Genomic DNA, 12,908 nt, shown 5'->3' on the forward strand with positions numbered 1-12,908 from the left:
ATCTGCGATAGCAAGCAGTAGTGATGTTGCATCTCCCACCAGGACACATGAACATTTGGCTCATTGTGTGCTGGGATAAATTTGGCCTTTTTCAAAACAACCAAACTTGGAATTTTAAAACAAAAACACTCTTTTTATGCTTCTCTTGCTGAACACCTTGGGTTTCAGGCACTCATAGTTGTTCAGACCATATATACAAACATATTTTAATGGACTTCAATAGCTTATGCTACTTTTTTTTACATTTAGACTTATTAGGTATTAGCTAATTTTAGAAGTGCATTTTTTAGTCCTTTTTAGTATGTTGTCCAGTCAGATGAGGAGTGGGTGTTCTGTTTCATACAGGTACCCCGATATAGGCTCAGGTAGTAACCAAAACTTTCACATATATTTTCATAACGGTTCTTGGTAGTGACCTTTTACCTAGTTACGCTACTGACTAAAGGCTCGTGGGGTTTTCTCTGAAAACTAGCCTCAGTCAATATGCATGAGGATTCTTGGAATCTCAGCAGGACTACCATCTCCTGCATAGTACCTATGTATAAGGGTCATTGCTTCCATCATCTTAGTCTGACATGACACAGCAAGGTAGATTCCGTGAGGGTACGACTTTGGGTATAAAAATACCATATCTTTGCTGAGGCAGGGGGAAGAGAAAAAGGACTTCCTTGTTGACACACTGACACAAGACGCTGAGGTTCCTGCACGCAGACACTCCAGCTCGCAGTGGTCTGACATCCCTTGCGGGGTGTCCATCTCAAGACCAAGACGGGTTCCCACAGTCTCTCACTTCAGGTAATGGGGTTGGCTTTATCCTAGGGGAATTCTTGGCTCTACACCCACATACATGTTAGGTACACGCAGGTACATTTAGATAGGGTTGCATCATAGGAGTACTCATTTATTACTGTCATGTATTTTATATACTTTCCCGTATTCATTGTTTTAGCACTATGGTAGGAATCTACCATCCTTTTACTCTATTGGTGCTTACAATCATTTGTATCTGTTTGTGTCTTATGGTTGTTTAAGCACACCTATTTTACATTAGAGGGATACTTATTGAAAAATGTCCCCCTGTCTATTCTGTGTATTTCTCTGAGACAAGTAAGCACGAGTGACTGAGCGAAAAGTACTGTACTGTTTCCCTGATTCTGAGGGATCAGGGTTGTCATGTTCGATAGTTGCCAGAAACTATTCACTCCATGGTAAGAGGGTTGCATAGGGGCACTGTGAGCTAGCAAGACTACAGACTAACTTATCCTGTGGGGGTATCTGGAATCAGCCTGGATACCAATCTCATAGCCTATGTTGTCTAAACGTGCAGATTCTATATAGGTTTATTAGAACTACATGACAATTCATCAAATGACCGCCAGTAGGTTATATATATCTGTATGTTATCAAGGACAAGTGGTGTCCGAAATGCTTAATCTCTGAGGATTAAAATAATTTTTGACATATCTCCCAGTGGTTCGTGTCTCTCTTCTCGCCGTCAGAAGGTTTACAGAGATGAAGCGGTTTTGGATATATATATATATATATTCACTTAAAAAACCATAGGTTTCACACATGTTATAGTTAGCTGGACATTCCACTCGTAAAAAACCAATGAAATTCCCCCGTTATAGTTAGTGCAGGCAACTATAACTCACGCGACCGCAATCCTCTGCTGATGACGTCAGATATTACATCACTGATGACATATGTGTCTTTATGAAAAATAAATATTTGTAATATATGTATAGCTAAAGATTGATGGAAGAAGACATGGGTAAATAAGTGTCTAAATACAGTGATGTAATATCTGACGTCATCAGCAGAGGATTGCGGTCGCGTGAGTTATAGTTGCCTGCACTAACTATAATGGGGGAATTTCATTGGTTTTTTACGAGTGAAATGTCCAGCTAACTATAACATGTGTGAAACCTATGGTTTTTTAAGTGAATTTGCAAGGTTTTTTAAATGCTAATTCGTAACTATAACGTGTGTGAAACCTATGGTTTTTTCAGTGAATATATAAACATATAAATATAATCTGCATATCTATATAAATATAAATTCATGCAAACATATACATATATGCATACATATGCATGGTATGTACATGAAAGTTTGAAATACTCTAATACAAGCAAAGCTAAAAAGCCACCTAATTACAAACAGAATTGCTTTAACTTAAACGAGGGCGAGACCTATTGCATTTTCAATGCTTGTTTACTTTGGTTCCATCAAGAAGGCATTCAGATGTGTCACACATTTGCCATAAATTCTGAATGGTAGCACTCTAGTTCCTCATTAGATCACTGTAGTAAAGCTACTGCTCACCAGGGAGGTCTGCTGCTGGAATTCAAAGTGCATGTTTCAGTCTGCATGTCAGAATTTTTAATGAAATAGAAGAGGATTTGAGAAGTCAAAATGTGCCCTAATTTTTCTTTCTGCAGCACTAATCAAACTTTCTATGGCAAAATGAACCCCCTCATTTTGTTCCTTTGCAAATTAAATGTTTTAAGTGTTACCACTTTATTCCAATCAAGATGGCTTCAGGTGTGCCATACTTCTGTCATAAGTAAGACTGTTAGCACTCTAGTTGTTCTTTAAAACACTCTGGGGCATTTTGTCATTGGGCTATACTTGGGCTACATATGGGTGATATTTGTGCTACATTTGGGCTCTTTTGTCTCTGGTGGCCATCTTGGGAGACTTGTTATGAAGTTTCCTAATTTCCTCATTTACTACAGTCTCCTCAGTAGGCATACTTTCAGTTTTTTACTTTGATTCCATCAAGAAGGCATTCAGATGTGTTACTCATTTGCCATAAATTCAGAATGTTAGCACTCTAGTTGCTCATTAGATCACTGTAGTAAAGCTACTGCTCGCCAGGGAAGTCTGCTGCTGGTATTGAAAGTGCATGTTTCAGTCTGCATGTCAGAACTGTTTAATGAAATAGAAGAGGATTTGAGAAGTCACTCAAAATGTGCCCTAATTTTTCTTTCTGCAGCACTAATCATACCTTCTATAGCAAAATGACCCCCTCATTTTGTTCCTTTTTAAATTAAATGTTTTAAGAGTTACCACTTTATTCCAATCAAGATGGCTTCAGGTGTGCCATACATTTATCATAAGTAGGACTGTTAGCGCTCTAGTTGTTCTTTGGAACATTCTGGGAAGCTGCAGTAGAACACAAAGGAATCAACTGACAGTCTCTGCCCTTGTTGGATGTACATGTTTTACTGAAAATGTCAGACTTCATTCTCACATGACTGAGAAAGATAATGTGAATTTACAGAAAACATGCTCTCAGTTTAGCTTATAGATCACCTTCCAAACCTCTGTGGGAAAAGCATGAGAAAATAGTTTTCTCGCAAACATGATTCATGATATCCCAGCAGAAGGCTTTTTCACATGGTAAAATCACCTTAGAACATATCACAATTCCTAAAATGAGTATTGTACCATCAACAAATGATTTATAACGTAACTAAAGTCTTAAAACCGTCTATTAACTACAATGCTTTTTAATGAGGTGCTATCATGTATATTGGTCCCAAGATGGCTGCCAACACTTCTTGGATGAAGTGCTGACAGCCAATCAGATCTCACAATGAGATGTGTGGTTAGGCTCCGCCCAGATATATATGTGATTTTACTTTTGATTTTCTCAGGAACTACTGAACGGATTTACACCATTTAAGCAAAAGGCACAACTCTGAACCAAGGTCTACCTTTCTGCCAAATTTGGTGTAATTCCGTTCAGCAGTTCGGGCTGTAGCTGCGGCTAAAGGTCCTATGTGAAATTGCATGGGGAAAACAAGTTTTGGGACCCCCCTTTTTTCTCAGCCCCCGCTACACGAATCATCCAGAGACTTTCAGGATAGGAGCGGACCGGAGCTGGCCAAAAGTTTTGAAAATTTTGCGAAGATTCGTCAACGGGCGCCAAAGTTATTCCAAATAGAATGTTGCGGATTGCCTATGGAAAATAGGTCCTAACTATAACTACCTACTGGCGACCGCTAGTAGGTAATATATATATATATACATACATATATATCTATATATATATATATATATATATACACACACATATATATATATATATATATCTATATATGTTACCTACTGGCGGTCGCCAGTAGGTAGTTATAGTTAGGACCACGTTTCCATAGGAAATCCGCAACATTCTATTTTGAATAACTTTGGCGCCGGTTGACGAATCCTCGCGAATTTTTCAAAATAGGTGGGGCGCTATGCTCCGCTCCTACCCTGAAAGTTTCGGGGGGATTCGTCAAGCGGGGGCTGAGATAAAAGGGGGGTCCCAAAACGCGTTTTTCCCATGCATTTTTCCATAGGACCTTTAGACAGGGCTACAGCCCGAACGTCTGAACAGAATTACTAGAAATTTGGCAGAGAGGTAGTCCTCAGGTCAAGGAAGTGCCTTTTGTAGGTTTGGTGTAAATCTGTTCAGTAGATTCTGAGAAAATAGCCTTTAAATCAATATATATATCTGAGCCAGCTTACGGTGCGCTTACGGTACGCTTACCGTACGCGTACGGTGGCGTGCGCGAGCGCGATTCTGATTGGCTCTTAGATCTTAGTAAACATTCGAATCGGTCGAAACCAGGAAGCGGCGGCCGCCATTTCGTGTGTTTCACTCAGAAAAAAAAGAGTGATAACAAGAAAAGGGGGCAAGGAGGAGAGTTACAGACCCCCTAAAATTTGTAAGGGGGTCAAAGAAGGACAGAAAAGTACAAAGAAAACATTTATTGATTTTAAAAAAAATCACGGGGTACGCGTACGGTAAGCGTACGGTAGAAAAAAAAAAAAAAAATGAAATGAAATTCAGATTTAAGTGTTTAGATATTAGGGGGCTCTAAAAAGAGCCGTTGTGTTTATGAAGTGATTTTTTAGTGGTACCTACAAGTAAGTACCGATGCAGAGTCTAAGGTTCAAGAGGAAGACTCTGTTCCCTTCATCATTGAAGTATACACCATCTCCTCTATAAATGTCTTGCATGTCGTAACGCAAGTTGTTGTGGTAAATGGAACCCATACCATAGTCACGGAGGAAAGCAGAAACAGATTTGTTGACGTGCTTTCTTGCTTTGTCAATCTGCGGACAGAAATGATTGGACCAGTTCCATTTTTGCCTTTGGCATATGTTAGAAAACACAAAGGCAGTTTTAGGGAAAAGTGAAAACAGTTGTGCAAAGGTGTCCTTCATAAGCATTTCCAGACCTACCCCAGTCAAAGTGCCTAGGTCATTGCCACCACAGTGCACTATTATGAGGTCAGGGTGTTGGTTTTGCATGAAGGATTTCACCAATGGCATCAATTGGTGCCACTTTAACCCTCTCTGACCAATCGATTTAATGTCTACATTTGGCAAAGCAAGGTCTCTCACCATACCTGTTTTCTCTGCAAACTTTTCACTCCAGAAGACATAGCTGTGCCCTACAATCCACACTGTGAACATCTTCAAAGGAGAACTGGATGCACTCAGGAGGTGTAATTCAGTAGAATGGTAAAAAGAAATGAAAGACAGTTTGGAAATGGAGGCATACATATTTTTTTCATTAAAAAAAGAACTGATTGGCTGTTTCATACCATTCTAGAATAAAAACTAGGCTGTATGTGTAAATTAATAGAAGCATGTTTTGTATTGGTACAGAAAAATGTGTTACCAAAGAACAGTACTATGGATTTGCTGTTAGGTTTGAAAAGTCAAGCACTCTTGCTCTGTGGAATTGAAACATTGTTTGGCGAACTTCTGACCTAACTCCACACAGCAGTGTTCCATGAGCTGTTGCTATGGTAGCAGGCAGAAGTCAAGTTGGGGGAAGGGTACTAGGCAGAAGTCAAGTTGGGGGAAGGGTACTTTTGGAAAAGGGTTGGTTTTCAACCAATAGAAATGTGTGATTACATTTGAAAAAAAGGGGGAAGCACTGAGATTTGAAATTAACATGTATATATGTGGAAAAAGAGAGGGAAAGTTTGCCATTATCTGGTTCTGCTGAGAGGAGAGAGGTGTAAAGAACAGAGATCCTGGCTCTGATAATCTGCTGTTTGAGTGCCACATTTCTTTCACAACTAACTAATTTTAAAGGTGAGTTTAGAGTTTGAGAGGGGATGTATATGGTAAATTAAGAAATGAATAATAGAAATGCAATTCTTTTTGTTGAAGTTGTGTTTATTATTTTCTGTTTTGGGAGAAATTTAAATGTGAGGAACAAGTAAAATAATATGGACTATGTTTTCACAATAAATTAAGGTGTACTGGTATAAAAAAAGAATAGTTTAAGGGTTTGAGGTTGGACTCAGTAATGCAAATACATTCAGCATCACTAAGGCTGTTTGCCCTTGCTGTATGGATTTAGGCCCAGATCTCTGTACTGGGGTGAATGTATGACATTGTTCTGCATTCTGTCCATCAATTGTCGTTTTTGCATTTGTCACCCCGAGTGGGAAGGGTATGCTCAGACGTGAGTCCCTTGCTCTCCATGCCACTGGAATCAGGCTTTCCTGGCTGACGAGGGCTGAAAGCCCGAAACCGGTCCTAGGATGCTTGTTTCCAGTCCAGGGAGGACCTGGCTTGGCAGTTCGGGCTGGACTGTTCCCATGGGGCACAGGGTCAAGACTGATTTGCACATGGCTGGGTTCAAACTGGAATGGCATGGTGAGCAAAAAAACGATGGATTTAGGCCCAGATCTCTGTACTGGGGTGAATGTATGACATTGTTCTGCATTCTGTCCATCAATTGTCGTTTTTGCATTTGTCACCCCGAGTGGGAAGGGTATGCTCAGACGTGAGTCCCTTGCTCTCCATGCCACTGGAATCAGGCTTTCCTGGCTGACGAGGGCTGAAAGCCCGAAACCGGTCCTAGGATGCTTGTTTCCAGTCCAGGGAGGACCTGGCTTGGCAGTTCGGGCTGGACTGTTCCCATGGGGCACAGGGTCAAGACTGATTTGCACATGGCTGGGTTCAAACTGGAATGGCATGGTGAGCAAAAAAACGATGGATTTAGGCCCAGATCTCTGTACTGGGGTGAATGTATGACATTGTTCTGCATTCTGTCCATCAATTGTCGTTTTTGCATTTGTCACCCCGAGTGGGAAGGGTATGCTCAGACGTGAGTCCCTTGCTCTCCATGCCACTGGAATCAGGCTTTCCTGGCTGACGAGGGCTGAAAGCCCGAAACCGGTCCTAGGATGCTTGTTTCCAGTCCAGGGAGGACCTGGCTTGGCAGTTCGGGCTGGACTGTTCCCATGGGGCACAGGGTCAAGACTGATTTGCACATGGCTGGGTTCAAACTGGAATGGCATGGTGAGCAAAAAAACGATGGATTTAGGCCCAGATCTCTGTACTGGGGTGAATGTATGACATTGTTCTGCATTCTGTCCATCAATTGTCGTTTTTGCATTTGTCACCCCGAGTGGGAAGGGTATGCTCAGACGTGAGTCCCTTGCTCTCCATGCCACTGGAATCAGGCTTTCCTGGCTGACGAGGGCTGAAAGCCCGAAACCGGTCCTAGGATGCTTGTTTCCAGTCCAGGGAGGACCTGGCTTGGCAGTTCGGGCTGGACTGTTCCCATGGGGCACAGGGTCAAGACTGATTTGCACATGGCTGGGTTCAAACTGGAATGGCATGGTGAGCAAAAAAACGATGGATTTAGGCCCAGATCTCTGTACTGGGGTGAATGTATGACATTGTTCTGCATTCTGTCCATCAATTGTCGTTTTTGCATTTGTCACCCCGAGTGGGAAGGGTATGCTCAGACGTGAGTCCCTTGCTCTCCATGCCACTGGAATCAGGCTTTCCTGGCTGACGAGGGCTGAAAGCCCGAAACCGGTCCTAGGATGCTTGTTTCCAGTCCAGGGAGGACCTGGCTTGGCAGTTCGGGCTGGACTGTTCCCATGGGGCACAGGGTCAAGACTGATTTGCACATGGCTGGGTTCAAACTGGAATGGCATGGTGAGCAAAAAAACGATGGATTTAGGCCCAGATCTCTGTACTGGGGTGAATGTATGACATTGTTCTGCATTCTGTCCATCAATTGTCGTTTTTGCATTTGTCACCCCGAGTGGGAAGGGTATGCTCAGACGTGAGTCCCTTGCTCTCCATGCCACTGGAATCAGGCTTTCCTGGCTGACGAGGGCTGAAAGCCCGAAACCGGTCCTAGGATGCTTGTTTCCAGTCCAGGGAGGACCTGGCTTGGCAGTTCGGGCTGGACTGTTCCCATGGGGCACAGGGTCAAGACTGATTTGCACATGGCTGGGTTCAAACTGGAATGGCATGGTGAGCAAAAAAACGATGGATTTAGGCCCAGATCTCTGTACTGGGGTGAATGTATGACATTGTTCTGCATTCTGTCCATCAATTGTCGTTTTTGCATTTGTCACCCCGAGTGGGAAGGGTATGCTCAGACGTGAGTCCCTTGCTCTCCATGCCACTGGAATCAGGCTTTCCTGGCTGACGAGGGCTGAAAGCCCGAAACCGGTCCTAGGATGCTTGTTTCCAGTCCAGGGAGGACCTGGCTTGGCAGTTCGGGCTGGACTGTTCCCATGGGGCACAGGGTCAAGACTGATTTGCACATGGCTGGGTTCAAACTGGAATGGCATGGTGAGCAAAAAAACGATGGATTTAGGCCCAGATCTCTGTACTGGGGTGAATGTATGACATTGTTCTGCATTCTGTCCATCAATTGTCGTTTTTGCATTTGTCACCCCGAGTGGGAAGGGTATGCTCAGACGTGAGTCCCTTGCTCTCCATGCCACTGGAATCAGGCTTTCCTGGCTGACGAGGGCTGAAAGCCCGAAACCGGTCCTAGGATGCTTGTTTCCAGTCCAGGGAGGACCTGGCTTGGCAGTTCGGGCTGGACTGTTCCCATGGGGCACAGGGTCAAGACTGATTTGCACATGGCTGGGTTCAAACTGGAATGGCATGGTGAGCAAAAAAACGATGGATTTAGGCCCAGATCTCTGTACTGGGGTGAATGTATGACATTGTTCTGCATTCTGTCCATCAATTGTCGTTTTTGTATTTGTCACCCCGAGTGGGAAGGGTATGCTCAGACGTGAGTCCCTTGCTCTCCATGCCACTGGAATCAGGCTTTCCTGGCTGACGAGGGCTGAAAGCCCGAAACCGGTCCTAGGATGCTTGTTTCCAGTCCAGGGAGGACCTGGCTTGGCAGTTCGGGCTGGACTGTTCCCATGGGGCACAGGGTCAAGACTGATTTGCACATGGCTGGGTTCAAACTGGAATGGCATGGTGAGCAAAAAAACGATGGATTTAGGCCCAGATCTCTGTACTGGGGTGAATGTATGACATTGTTCTGCATTCTGTCCATCAATTGTCGTTTTTGCATTTGTCACCCCGAGTGGGAAGGGTATGCTCAGACGTGAGTCCCTTGCTCTCCATGCCACTGGAATCAGGCTTTCCTGGCTGACGAGGGCTGAAAGCCCGAAACCGGTCCTAGGATGCTTGTTTCCAGTCCAGGGAGGACCTGGCTTGGCAGTTCGGGCTGGACTGTTCCCATGGGGCACAGGGTCAAGACTGATTTGCACATGGCTGGGTTCAAACTGGAATGGCATGGTGAGCAAAAAAACGATGGATTTAGGCCCAGATCTCTGTACTGGGGTGAATGTATGACATTGTTCTGCATTCTGTCCATCAATTGTCGTTTTTGCATTTGTCACCCCGAGTGGGAAGGGTATGCTCAGACGTGAGTCCCTTGCTCTCCATGCCACTGGAATCAGGCTTTCCTGGCTGACGAGGGCTGAAAGCCCGAAACCGGTCCTAGGATGCTTGTTTCCAGTCCAGGGAGGACCTGGCTTGGCAGTTCGGGCTGGACTGTTCCCATGGGGCACAGGGTCAAGACTGATTTGCACATGGCTGGGTTCAAACTGGAATGGCATGGTGAGCAAAAAAACGATGGATTTAGGCCCAGATCTCTGTACTGGGGTGAATGTATGACATTGTTCTGCATTCTGTCCATCAATTGTCGTTTTTGCATTTGTCACCCCGAGTGGGAAGGGTATGCTCAGACGTGAGTCCCTTGCTCTCCATGCCACTGGAATCAGGCTTTCCTGGCTGACGAGGGCTGAAAGCCCGAAACCGGTCCTAGGATGCTTGTTTCCAGTCCAGGGAGGACCTGGCTTGGCAGTTCGGGCTGGACTGTTCCCATGGGGCACAGGGTCAAGACTGATTTGCACATGGCTGGGTTCAAACTGGAATGGCATGGTGAGCAAAAAAACGACGGATTTAGGCCCAGATCTCTGTACTGGGGTGAATGTATGACATTGTTCTGCATTCTGTCCATCAATTGTCGTTTTTGCATTTGTCACCCCGAGTGGGAAGGGTATGCTCAGACGTGAGTCCCTTGCTCTCCATGCCACTGGAATCAGGCTTTCCTGGCTGACGAGGGCTGAAAGCCCGAAACCGGTCCTAGGATGCTTGTTTCCAGTCCAGGGAGGACCTGGCTTGGCAGTTCGGGCTGGACTGTTCCCATGGGGCACAGGGTCAAGACTGATTTGCACATGGCTGGGTTCAAACTGGAATGGCATGGTGAGCAAAAAAACGATGGATTTAGGCCCAGATCTCTGTACTGGGGTGAATGTATGACATTGTTCTGCATTCTGTCCATCAATTGTCGTTTTTGCATTTGTCACCCCGAGTGGGAAGGGTATGCTCAGACGTGAGTCCCTTGCTCTCCATGCCACTGGAATCAGGCTTTCCTGGCTGACGAGGGCTGAAAGCCCGAAACCGGTCCTAGGATGCTTGTTTCCAGTCCAGGGAGGACCTGGCTTGGCAGTTCGGGCTGGACTGTTCCCATGGGGCACAGGGTCAAGACTGATTTGCACATGGCTGGGTTCAAACTGGAATGGCATGGTGAGCAAAAAAACGATGGATTTAGGCCCAGATCTCTGTACTGGGGTGAATGTATGACATTGTTCTGCATTCTGTCCATCAATTGTCGTTTTTGCATTTGTCACCCCGAGTGGGAAGGGTATGCTCAGACGTGAGTCCCTTGCTCTCCATGCCACTGGAATCAGGCTTTCCTGGCTGACGAGGGCTGAAAGCCCGAAACCGGTCCTAGGATGCTTGTTTCCAGTCCAGGGAGGACCTGGCTTGGCAGTTCGGGCTGGACTGTTCCCATGGGGCACAGGGTCAAGACTGATTTGCACATGGCTGGGTTCAAACTGGAATGGCATGGTGAGCAAAAAAACGATGGATTTAGGCCCAGATCTCTGTACTGGGGTGAATGTATGACATTGTTCTGCATTCTGTCCATCAATTGTCGTTTTTGCATTTGTCACCCCGAGTGGGAAGGGTATGCTCAGACGTGAGTCCCTTGCTCTCCATGCCACTGGAATCAGGCTTTCCTGGCTGACGAGGGCTGAAAGCCCGAAACCGGTCCTAGGATGCTTGTTTCCAGTCCAGGGAGGACCTGGCTTGGCAGTTCGGGCTGGACTGTTCCCATGGGGCACAGGGTCAAGACTGATTTGCACATGGCTGGGTTCAAACTGGAATGGCATGGTGAGCAAAAAAACGATGGATTTAGGCCCAGATCTCTGTACTGGGGTGAATGTATGACATTGTTCTGCATTCTGTCCATCAATTGTCGTTTTTGCATTTGTCACCCCGAGTGGGAAGGGTATGCTCAGACGTGAGTCCCTTGCTCTCCATGCCACTGGAATCAGGCTTTCCTGGCTGACGAGGGCTGAAAGCCCGAAACCGGTCCTAGGATGCTTGTTTCCAGTCCAGGGAGGACCTGGCTTGGCAGTTCGGGCTGGACTGTTCCCATGGGTCACAGGGTCAAGACTGATTTGCACATGGCTGGGTTCAAACTGGAATGGCATGGTGAGCAAAAAAACGATGGATTTAGGCCCAGATCTCTGTACTGGGGTGAATGTATGACATTGTTCTGCATTCTGTCCATCAATTGTCGTTTTTGCATTTGTCACCCCGAGTGGGAAGGGTATGCTCAGACGTGAGTCCCTTGCTCTCCATGCCACTGGAATAAGGCTTTCCTGGCTGACGAGGGCTGAAAGCCCGAAACCGGTCCTAGGATGCTTGTTTCCAGTCCAGGGAGGACCTGGCTTGGCAGTTCGGGCTGGACTGTTCCCATGGGGCACAGGGTCAAGACTGATTTGCACATGGCTGGGTTCAAACTGGAATGGCATGGTGAGCAAAAAAACGATGGATTTAGGCCCAGATCTCTGTACTGGGGTGAATGTATGACATTGTTCTGCATTCTGTCCATCAATTGTCGTTTTTGCATTTGTCACCCCGAGTGGGAAGGGTATGCTCAGACGTGAGTCCCTTGCTCTCCATGCCACTGGAATCAGGCTTTCCTGGCTGACGAGGGCTGAAAGCCCGAAACCGGTCCTAGGATGCTTGTTTCCAGTCCAGGGAGGACCTGGCTTGGCAGTTCGGGCTGGACTGTTCCCATGGGGCACAGGGTCAAGACTGATTTGCACATGGCTGGGTTCAAACTGGAATGGCATGGTGAGCAAAAAAACGATGGATTTAGGCCCAGATCTCTGTACTGGGGTGAATGTATGACATTGTTCTGCATTCTGTCCATCAATTGTCGTTTTTGCATTTGTCACCCCGAGTGGGAAGGGTATGCTCAGACGTGAGTCCCTTGCTCTCCATGCCACTGGAATCAGGCTTTCCTGGCTGACGAGGGCTGAAAGCCCGAAACCGGTCCTAGGATGCTTGTTTCCAGTCCAGGGAGGACCTGGCTTGGCAGTTCGGGCTGGACTGTTCCCATGGGGCACAGGGTCAAGACTGATTTGCACATGGCTGGGTTCAAACTGGAATGGCATGGTGAGCAAAAAAACGATGGATTTAGGCCCAGATCTCTGTACTGGGGTGAATGTATGACATTGTTCTGCATTCTGTCCATC

General features: G+C 45.8%; 1 protein-coding gene across 2 annotated transcripts in view; it reads right to left on the minus strand.

Annotated features, from left to right (window-relative positions):
* Window positions 1-12,908, minus strand: part of CHRM3 (cholinergic receptor muscarinic 3) — a 2,422,098-nt gene that overhangs the window by 1,913,692 nt on the left and 495,498 nt on the right. The gene's annotated exons all lie outside the window — the stretch shown is intronic.

Source organism: Triturus cristatus, chromosome 6 (assembly GCF_964204655.1).
Source record: "Triturus cristatus chromosome 6, aTriCri1.1, whole genome shotgun sequence".
In the NCBI taxonomy this organism is placed as follows: Eukaryota; Metazoa; Chordata; class Amphibia; order Caudata; family Salamandridae; genus Triturus; species Triturus cristatus.